Genomic DNA, 12,071 nt, shown 5'->3' with positions numbered 1-12,071 from the left:
TCATGAGAAAATATTTAGCTTGTATTTAAGGAACATTTTTCTTTCTATTTCTGACTCTCTTGCTTGTTTGAGAAAGCGCCTCCTGTAAGACAATGGGATATATTGTTTACCCATTCTCTAGATGAAATGTGGCCTTGTACCTTCTCTAGAATGCTCATTAATTTATTCTAAAATGAATGCAGAACTCCTCAGTGGGATTTGAGGTTGTGCCATTGGCTGGTTAAGTTGACTGGCCTACAGTACATAATAAAATAAACTAAGTTAGTAAAGTTCAATACAGACAACATAAATAGACAATACGAAAGGTAATTACGATCTGTTTAGTCACAAATGAGGAGTTGGACTGTATTAATGCCACACTCACAGTAAGAGTGCTTGAAACCTACATTGAAATAACATTTTTAGTATTGCTACTCTTATTAAATATTAAAGGGAATCAACTTATTTTGAAAACATACTTCTGTTTCATTATTAAGTGTAGATGAACCTTCTTTGCTGACTTTCTGGTGAACTTGTTGCTGTTGAACCTCAGATTGATTGGTTCTTATAAGAATAGGACATTTTCTACTATTATATCCTGTTTTTCACACAATCCATTTCTTTTTTTTGCCCTTTCTTGACGCTTTTAAAAGGGTACCATTTCCAGATTCTTTTTTAGTTGTCTCATCATTTTCTCTCTTTCTTAGTTTTCTTGGTCTACCCGACTAAGCTTTATATATGGATGGCAGTGGTGGTTCTACCCCAGTCTTAGACCATTACTCAGAGCTATTAATTGGCAAAATAGATGGATAATAACTCTTCATATACTGTTCAACCGTGTAACATTATTGAACATACTTTTCAAGTTCATCCTTCTTAACCCATATAACTGCAATAACATGATTACAAGGTATCCCTGTTAAGTCTCATCTCTTACAAGAGCATGTCCTCTCCTTAAGATCAACATAGAATAATCTTAAATGCATGTCCTCAATTTGGTAATGAAATTCATCAGATTTAATGGCAATACACTCGGCAACATTATCCTTATTTTTGTCTAGCTTCAATAAGATCCGTGGGTAGATTATGTGGCTATGGTTAATCATTTTATTTCTATTCTTCTGAAGTCTTGACATCATATAGATCCTTATTGAGAATATGTTGGTCTCTTGCTGGTAGAAGTACGCTATTAAATGACTCACACATATTATTCAATAACATGTCACACTTTGTGAATGAAGAGAAAAAAGCTCTTGACCAGTGAATGAGAGGCATACTCATGAACCACTTAGGGGCATCTATATCTATCTTTGACATTTCTTCCATATGCTTGGAAAATTCAGGTTCTATAGTTGCCCTGGCAGCTTTTCATAGGACTTCTTTCAATGCTTGTCCTCCAAAACCTTCAGTTTTAAAATTATTGTGCAGATGCCTCACGCAAAATCTGTGTGTGACATCTGAAATTATCTCATCAAATGATGGAATTAAACCTTTTTGTTTATCAGAAATGAAAGTCCAAGCAAAAGAATTTTGGGAGATTCTTAGATCCTCGTCAAGAAGTGTAAGAAACCAGCTCCATGTTTCCTTCAATTCACCTTCCACTATTGCGAATGCAATAGGATACAAGTTGTTGTTGGCATCAATGCCTACTGCAGTCAATTGTTGCCCTCCCTTTTGGTAGCCTTTCAAATGACATCCATCAACCCATATTATAGGTCAACATCCAGCTAAGAATCCTTGTTTGCAAGCTGCAAAACAAACATAGAGTCTTAAAAATCTTTTTCTATCTTTGACCATTGTTTCTGGATTATCATCCAACTTCAAAATACATGTAGTCCCTAGCTTACTCCTCTTAACTCTGCACAATAGTCCCACAACATATCAAATTGTTCTTCTTTAGTCCCTGTAATCAGATCTGAAGCCTTCTTTTTTGTCCTATAAGATTGATGTTGTCACGCCCCAGATTCAAGGGCTCAACTGGCTCCTAATGCCAAAACTCAGGTCCGACCCTGCTGAACCATTTGCTACTAGCGCATGGCAGCCACAAATAGTCAAGAAAACAAACAAGTATATCTCGACTTAAAATTAAGTCCTCGGCCGGCAAGGCCCCTGTAAACAGATCCATAAAAGAAACAGTTACTCCCAAGAGTTCATATAAAGAAATAGCCAACTATCACAGAAGTCCTGATTGGGCCGTCGATTCCACCATGATCTTTATACCGAAACTGAAAGCAGGTATATCAAAACAATGCATCACATAACTAACAAGTTTCAGCAAACCAACAAACTAGGCCAGCATGGCCATAATGTAGCTATAAACCCCACACACTAGTCTGCAAGCCTCTAAGAGTAGTAAAGATTGATGGGACAGGGCCCCAGCCTACCCATGAGAATATATACAACAAAAGCTAACAAACCTCCCAACTCTGGCAGCTCTGGAGGAAAGAGGCTAGCCAACCGGATAGAAGTCAATCTTGTTGATGAGGAGGTCTACTGGGTCGTCTGTCGAAACCTGCATATATGAATGCAGCGCCCCCAGGCAATGAGGCGTCAGTACAAAATAATGTACAGAGTATGAAAGACAATAGACTGTGAGCAGGTATCTTAAAATACTGGAGTAATCCGATAAATAAATCTAAACTTATCAAAAATAATAAAACAACAACTTAACCAAGCCCCCATAAGCTCGGCAGGTACAAACAACACACAAGACCACCTACCCAGGCCCCCATAAGCCCAGAAGGTGTCAATCAGTCTATATACCCCTATCGATAGTCCCCTAGCCCCGTAGGCAGTCACATAGCCCTCTTAGACAATAGTATAGCCCCGTAGGCAGCACATAGCTCTCTTAGGCATCAATATAGCATATAGGCAACACATAGCCCTCTTAGGCAACAACATGGCCCCATAGGCAATTCATAGCCCTTCTAGGCATTACTATAGCCCTGTAGGCAACTCATAGCCCTTCTAAGCGTCAATATAGCCTTGTAGGCAACTCGTAGCCCTTCTAGGCGTCAATATAGCCCTGTCGGCAGAACATAGCCCTTCTAGGCAAAAATCACATTCTTGCAGCTTACCACAATAGCCCAAAGGCAACAATAACAATCCAACAGCTAAAAGCGAGCAATTTAGTTATAAGCAACATATACAAATAGCCTCTAAGTCATGTCCAACATAAGAACGCTACTATTGAGTAAGAATCCCGATAAGAGAGGATTATACCCACTCGAGCAGCCAACAATCAACAATAATGGCTACAAGTATAACAACGATATCAACTCAATTACATTGCTCCTAAGCTTTAAGGAAACATGCCATAAGAAGAGAATAACCTTAGCATACATTTTTCGCTAAATTCACGTGGCCTAACGACTTTTAATCATAACTCCCTCGATACTACAACAAGGTAGGACCATAATCAACACACAAAAATAAAAGATACCATGACAATATGATAAAAGATATATATTTCCGTCGCAGTTTGTTGTTTGCTGCTTATAAAAGTTGAAGTCGATGAAAGAAGGGTCTTACATCGATCTTAGGTTCGTACTACGCCTCAGAACCTTCAAATATATTCAAACCCTTGTTGTCCCAACACTAAAGTGTGATATGCTACGCAATCGATAAAATAAATTATACCACGATGATGAGCCCAACGCGTAGAACAACTTTCGTCAAGGACTTAAGTCGAGATAATCTATACTTCACTTGATTCTAGAAATGGGTTTCTCTAATTTCTCTGGTTCTTAGCTTTAAAATGAAGAAAAAGGTTGAAGAAGAAGATATATGTAACATTCCACCGACCTAGGGCCCCACCTCACGTGCCTATTTGTGCAGTCCCACGAAAACACAAATATCTTTCTATTCTGAAGTCGTATGAACGGACGGTTTGAGGTGTTGGAAACTAGACTCGTAGATCTTCGATTCGATAGGTCGTGGGCCCCATAAGTCTTTATAGATTGGGATAAAACCTCCAATACATTTGACCCAAATTTCAGAGAAATCTTTAAGAAGGAACTTACGATAACTTCCGCCAATTTTTATTTTGTCACTTACCTAACTTCAAAACTTGAGATGCAACACTTGAACACTTAAAATAGGGCATACCACATCATTCTGAATTTATCACCCATCCTCCTTGTCTTTCCATGGAGATATGAGTAATTTTAGACGTTTCGAGAAGTCGGGATGTTACAGATGCCTACTGTGTGTGCAACTATGCTTCTTCATCACATGAGCTTGAAATTCTTTCACACCCCAACTTGGATTAATTTTGAACTCATCTGCATATTTCTTAGCCAAAAATCCAGAGTCAATAGTTTTATTTTCTCTCTGATTGCCAAATGAATAATCAGGGCCTATTGTTTTGATCATGAAAGGTTCATCTTCGTTAGCCTTTGATGCATATATGAACCATTTGTAGTTTGATACCTTACAAATTGCCCTTGCCCTCCTACTTTCATTTTTCTTAAACTTGATGTCTTTTTTCATCATCACAGCACGCACTTCTACTATCCATTTGAACTCTTTACTACTACTGAAAATCATATTAAGTGTAAACTCAAATTTTGGATCTTCTAGATCCCTTTTTGCATTATAAACAATGAATCTTTTTGAATTATCATCATCTGAATCTCCTTGCAAACTCATTAGTTCATCATCTGATGCATCACAAACTTCTTCTTGAGTGTTACTGGAAATCTTAGCAATGTCGGAGGCAGCGCCAAACTCAATAGTTTTTCTTTAAATTGGTTGTCTCTGATTTTTTTCATTAACACCAATCCACTCAGCAATAGAGTCGACAATTTTATCAAAAATCATCTCATCTCCTTCCAAGGAACAATCAGTCATGAAATGACTCACATTCTTCACTTGTAGCGTCACTTTCCTCTATTACATCAACATCTACCAAGCTCTCTTCACCTTGAAGTCGAGCCCCTTCAATATTAACCACATCATAGGTCAATTGATCTTTATCTGTGTGCTCCACAAATATCTCTACCTCTCTACTGTCAAGGATTTCGTGGATAAGATTATATATATCTATATCAATTGACAAAAGTCTTAAGCTTATTTCAAAATAAGGCCCAAACTTAAACCAAAATTTCACTTTTCTATCATCAACTTTCAACTTTTTCATACATTGTCTCATTTGAATGATAGAATTTTCACCCCCCTTACAGTAGTCGTAGTAGGCTATCTGTCCACCAACGTAATTCATCTCCTGTTCGAACACCCACTGACCATTATAGTGCAATTTAAGAGTGTACATTTCTGGATATTCATCTATTATCAGAAAAAATATGATATTTAGTATCGATATAACAAATATCACCAATATAGAAAATACAAAAAGAAACATATGTTTTATTATTAAAAAGAGACTGGATGGTTTTAAGAGTCGCCACTTAATTTTTAAAAAAATATCAAGAAAACTATTTTTTTTTTAAAATAAAACAGAAATCTAATGAAAATATTCAAAGGGATTCGGGGTTCTTATTAGCATTTCGAGAAGGATTTGAAAGCACCCGAAATACCCGTTAATACGCGATTATCCAGTAATTAACTATTTGGCTAAACAATTTTAAAATAAAAGCATACTTTGTTTTAAAGAAACAACAATTTAAGACTTGAAATTGCTTTTAAAGGGAAAGGGGATAAAAGGATATTACTTATGTACTAGATATTCTAAAGTTAAATAAAATATACTTGTTTGATTTTAAAAATATGATTGGTTCGTCTTTTGGGGATTTGAATTAAGAAAAAACCTTAAAATTAACTAGCAAATAAACAATTAAACAAATACGAAACAGATAAAATAAATAGAATGAGTTTTGGGCCTAAGTCTGATTTTCTGTCCGCTTGGGCCAGCACTTGGGCCCAATTTTTGGTTTTGGGACCAAAGGCCCAATAAACCTGTCCTAAACTAATCTTGAAAGATGACTTTCTTTGGGCTTTGGACCCATCTTCCACCTGTCCTAGGTTCTAGCAAGATAATAGTACTTAAAATAAAAAGGCTTAGGCACAACAAAATACAAAACCGAATTTCGGGGACTTTAGGCCCATTTCCTCATTTTCGTATACACTAGGTGTATACTAGTGTATACAATCTCGTATATCGGCTCCAAACACCTATACATCAATCCCATTTCGCTCTTGAACATCGGATGGCTGACTCATTATTCGAAAATGCAAAGAGGCAATGGGAAGAGTCCAAATAGACTCGGCGAAGCATCACATGTAAACAAAGTAAAGGAAAAGAATTAATCAAGAGTGATACAAAATTATTCGAGAGCAAATTTTCCAATGAAAGTCAGTAGGCGACCATGAGCTAATCCATTCTTAACAGTAACAGCACATAGAGGAAGATATGAACTAATTGAAATACTACTAACACAAGATATCTAATAAAATAATGAAATAAGATAAAAGATAACACTATGAACTAATGAACATATATCTATCACGAGAATGCCAATGATAAGAAAAACTCATTTTTACACAGTAAGGCTACCATAAGACATGTTAGATTAATGGACAAGGAAAGTAGTACCTTAGAGTTTCAAAACAAGAGAATTATGAGCAATAAATGACAAAATGCATTCCTCTTCTCACAATTTATGAAGAAATTGTGATCAAAGGGGGCATTTTGAGAACCAGTATACTATAGGAGATAAGAACAACTTCTGATATAAACATAAAGATCTAACTCCAACATCAAACCCAAATAAAGATGGAAAAAAAAACTGATCATAAGCTACTAAACTTGCACTTGAACATATCAAATGTCCCTTAAACCAGACTCAACAAATGTATAAAGAAAATATTTAAACAAAACTTGAGCTAACACTAACAATCGAACAGACCCTGACCTTAACTAAGCCTAAGAAGATGCAAAGAAATTGATCTAGACAACATCAAATGATTCAAACAATAAGTAATCTTAGACTAAACATGGGAAGATTTGATCAAAACAAAGCTTAAACTAAATCAATAACACATTCAATCAGCAAGAGGAGTAACAATTAGCTATATTCAAATGCTAAAACGACAACCCGGTATCACTATTAAAGGAAGCAGAAAGCGAACAACAGTAACATAATCGAAATTGAAAAAAAACTCCAAACAATGAAAACACGAGATGAAGAGGAATTTAACCAAAGGGAAAAGGATATTACCTTTTTCCGGGCAACGACTGGTACGACGAGCAAAGAGAGAGAGCGATTCCACCTACCTTTGAAAGACCTTGATGGGAATTTGAGTTGCGAAACAAACAGACTCATAATTTCAGCAACACGACTACTATCACCTCCAAGTTCTACTTCTTCTGCCTATTTATATATTTTAATTGTCATTTTTTTTTTGTTTCCTCTTGTGTTTTCCTCTCTAATACTAATTCCTTCTTTTTTTTCAACCCTCCAAAATGAATAAGAAAGGAGCTATTTATAGGGGAAATTAGGGCAGATTTTGGGGGGAATCGGGTAAGGAATGAGATGAAGTTTGAAATTCAAAATTTCAAATTTTTTCAGAGATAAGGTTGGAGGAGCTGAAAATAGTACAAATTCTCAGACTGTTGTAGCCGAAAACACTGTACTAGTGTATTGCCTGTCGAGCAGAGTTGAAGAAGACAATGTGAGCGTTCAAGCACGCGTCTGGGTCGCTTTTCCGTCTACTGTCGTGTTCACGTACAAAGGATGAGGGAGAGAGGAAAGGACGACGTGCTAGGCTGCTGGACTCGCGTTCTGGTTTGCGTCTGGAGCTGGTGCGCGTCTGGGTTCACTGGAGTTTGTTCACGCGTTAGTGAAGAGGAAAGAAGAAGCGTACTGTTGTACGTATATTGCTGCTGGAATGGGTTATTGAATTGAAGGAATTGGGTTGGGTTTCTGTATGTATTGTTGTTGTTATTGTAATGGGTTTAGGATTGAGTCGGTTTGGTATTATGAAGTTGGGTTGTTGGTTGTATTGAAATAGGGCCCGAATTCTTGGTCTCAAAATGAGTTGAAGAAATTGATTAGGCTTTAAATTGGGGATTTGGCCAATGGATTAAAGTTATAGCCAATTAAAATTCACAATATAGTTTGAATTGAATTTAATTTGCAAATTTAGTTAAAATCTAAGATGAATTTAAATAAGATTAATTAAGGAGCTTCTTAAACTTAACAAAATGAAATAATTAACTTAATTATAAACCGAATGATTTAAAAATATAAACTATTATATAACTAAACTAATTAATCAAATATTTAATTAAAATAAAATCTTTTTGAGATGATTTTCGAATATTTATAAAATATCCTAATTATATAAAATATATATACATAATATTTAAAAATTCAAAAAAGGGACAAAATTACATAAAACTAACTTGAAAATAATTTAAATTTTATAAAGTCAATTATTTCAAATAGTTTGGAATTTTAAGAAGCTCGATGATTAATTTATATTGTGGAGGTCCAAAATTGGGTGTCAACAACATATAAATCCAACAACAAAATGTAACCAGTCCTTGCAAGTTCAAATATTTGTTGAATTTGAATAATTAAGTAATTGTGCAACTAATGTCCATAAAGAAGGAATTGTCAACTTGTCATTTTTTTTAGAACTATACAATTTTTGAAAGTTCTTTTTATATACTTCTTAAGAAAACGTGAAGGTGGAATAGTTTTAGGAGTGAGATTAGGCCTTAACCCTTACTTGTGTATTTCATAAAAAAATAACATCACTTGAATATTGACATATATTTTAGCCTCCAATACAAGGGGTGAAATGAATGTTGTAACTATGTAGCAAAAGCTGAGATCAAAATGAGAGAGTTTATAGGACTCCTCTTCCTTTACAAGTTGATCACTGAACATTGTCCAAAGTAACCAGAAGACCAAAAAGAATACGTTCCTACCATAATCTAAAGTAAACTTTTCTCTTTGTGCTTTGAAACAAAATAATAGTACGTACATCTTTTATGTCTCTTCTCATATAGTTTTTAACTTTTCAAGACATATTTAAATCTTGTGTGAAGAAAATCTATTGTGTGTTCTCCTACATTAGTCATATAAGCAGTAATAGTATTCACTTTTATTTATAGTGAGATAAAAATATTTTGCTATTCATTTTAGTTTCTTGATATTGTTTGTTATCAATCTAGTACTGAAGACCAATATAGCTTTAATTTTATGTAGATTAAGTAATAGCAGTACAAGATATATTAATATAAAAACAGAAACATTTTCTAAAAAGTTATAATGCATATTTATCTAGTATGTATTTATGCTTTGATTTGCCATATCAATATTTAATCTTTTTCTTGATCAATCAATATCAAAGTTATAGTTTATTAACTAGATAGAGTACTTACATGTTGGTGTGAATTGTAGTCCATTCTTATAACGCAATTTCATTGTCATTCTTTTTTTCTTTTTCAGGTGGTATAGTGAGCAAACTTTGAATGCCCTAGAATTGTTCTCACACGAGAAAACAACTAAAGAGAAGTTATCATCAAGATATACAAAGTCTCTTAGCTATTCATGATCAAACCATTAATTTGCATCCAAGTGGAAGAAGAGATGAAGACAACATACGATTATGAGGCAACGATGCGACATAAATACTTCTAAATTTTTGTACAATTAGGTTTTTTCAAGTATTTTAGCTAATAGTACCAGAATTGTCCTTTCCGTTAATAAGTGATATGTTAACAAAGTTAACGTTTCTTAGTGATTAGATCAAAATCGCTCAGTCTAGTTAATTCAAGGTTAAATGTACATAGTCAAATATCACAGGGACTAAAAGTGGAATTAGACAATAACACAGGGACTAAAAACGCCATTTTCCTTCTTTTTAAGTAGGAATACAGCCACAAGAAAGAGCCATTCTTTGTTTTTATAATTATAGATAAGAATGATTTAATGAGGGGGTTAGTTGTGCAAATATATTATAGTTAAAGTAATATAGGAATAATTGTACAAAATGGCAAACTAATAATGTTAATTAAATGCACTAACTATCGTTTCAGCTATTTCCATTAATAAGAAAAATCTCGGTCACTTTGCTATTATAGGGCCCCACCGATTTGTATAATTTATTAAAACAATAAAACAGTCGTTTTTCCTTTTCTCTTTCTTTCATACAATTTCTTCTCCTATTTCCTTCAAATTCTCCCAACTCTTCTCCCCAAATACAATTTCAAATTACAAATTTCTCCAGCACATCATCGTCTCGTTTTTAAAAGAGAAACATTTCTTCAAAAATTTCAGGTACCGCCAAAACTCATCTCATTCTATTAATTTTTGTTAATTTTTTTCAATTTTTTCAATTTTTTCAATTTAAATGTATATGTATATATAACTTATTTTTTTCAGTCATTTACTGTATAATCATTATTTTTACATTTTTTTGTGTTGATTCATGTCTTATACTGTTTGCTTATACAATTGTGGTTGTATAAATGTATAATATTAGTAGTTATTGTATAATGTTCCTTTAAACATACACATTTGCTCACACTTATACACTTATTGTTGGGTCAAGTAAAAAAAGGAAAGATAAAACTGAATTTTATACTGATCACAATGATAAAACTGAAGTTATTGTTTGTGGGTCATTGGACTATATAATTATGTGGGTCATTGGACTATATAATCATTATTTTTATATTTTTTGAGTTGATTCATGTCTTATATTGTTTGCTTATACAATTGTGGTTGTATAAATGTATAATATTAGTAGTTATTGTATAATGTTCCTTTAAACATACATATTTGTTTACACTTATACACTTGTGTCTCGAGTTGCATTGCAATAACATTATAAAACTCCTTATACGATGAACTTTCTTTAAAAATCACCCCCTCAATTGTATAATCAACGTAACAATTGTCACTGTCCCATCTACCGGAATGCATAACCAAAATAGCTAATGAAGCCATTTTCAAAATTTCTGTATAAAAAAAAAGTTTTATATACATATACATTTATATGATTAAGAATTTCAACAACAAACAGAACATATATTTATATAAATTCTAGCAACTTCAGTTATTCACATATATACATATTAGCAACTTCAGTTATTCACATATATACATATTCCCATTATATACTCATATAAACGTTTATATACACATTCTCCATATACATTTATATATAAACAATTACATACACAAATTAAATTAACGCGCCTTTTTATTTATTTTTTAAAACAATCAAAATGTATATATAAAAAAAAGACTGACTAGCGAATATATAGAAAGACACATCCGTAGCAAACTAAAATTTTGCTACGGACTGCAATTTTATAAAATTTGCTATAGCATACAATTAGCAATTTTTAATTTGCTAACGTAAAATTTTCTCAAGTAATAGTTAGCGGGAACTTTTTTTAATAAAAAAATTATGATAAATTTTAATTTTAAAAGAATCCAAAAACTAGAGTTGGCCACAGAAGCAAATGCCAAATCATCAACATTATTACTTATTAGTAATAAAAGTTGGAACCAAAAAAGGCCACCGCAAATCCGGTTAGATTAGTTACATCTCATTGTTTAGCACATCTTAATCCAAACTGAATTTTGAACATGCTTCACAATAACTCATTTATTGATTTAATTCATTTTACTGTGCTCAAATTCAGCTTCAAGCCATCGATTTGCTTTATATAACTATTTTATGAGATTTTTTTGTTTATCCAATCGAAAATCAAACTATTAAGGACCAAAAATCAATAAATAGATAAAAAGAATATCCTATTAATTTAGCGTATTTAAAAATTGAAAACTGAATCAATAATGCATAAAATCAAACCAATTGATGCACATCCCTAATTCCAATTATCACTGATGACAACTTATAACTACTCATGTTTGTTTCAGTTTATGTGATTTACGACTAGACACTGAGTTTAAAAATATGAAAAGATTTTATAATGTTTCAAAACTAAAGATAGATAGTGTCATTCATTCATTTTTTCAATGAATTAAAAAGGAAAGTGTGTCATATAAATTGAATCAAAGTGAATATTTTTAGGTAACTTGATATTGTACAAATTCTTCTACACTTGAAAGTGCAGAGTTATTAAACTCTATAGGGTTCCTCACATA

The 12,071-nt window shown here is 33.2% G+C and overlaps 1 pseudogene; it reads right to left on the bottom strand.

Annotated features, from left to right (window-relative positions):
* LOC125838857 (uncharacterized) lies at positions 1 to 5,251 on the bottom strand (annotated as a pseudogene).
* Between the last annotated feature and the right edge of the window lie 6,820 nt (positions 5,252 to 12,071).

This window comes from Solanum verrucosum, unplaced genomic scaffold, assembly GCF_900185275.1.
Source record: "Solanum verrucosum unplaced genomic scaffold, falcon-dt-bn FXZP01000182.1, whole genome shotgun sequence".
Classification (NCBI taxonomy): domain Eukaryota; kingdom Viridiplantae; phylum Streptophyta; class Magnoliopsida; order Solanales; family Solanaceae; genus Solanum; species Solanum verrucosum.
This window is presented reverse-complemented; position numbering and strand designations above follow the sequence as displayed.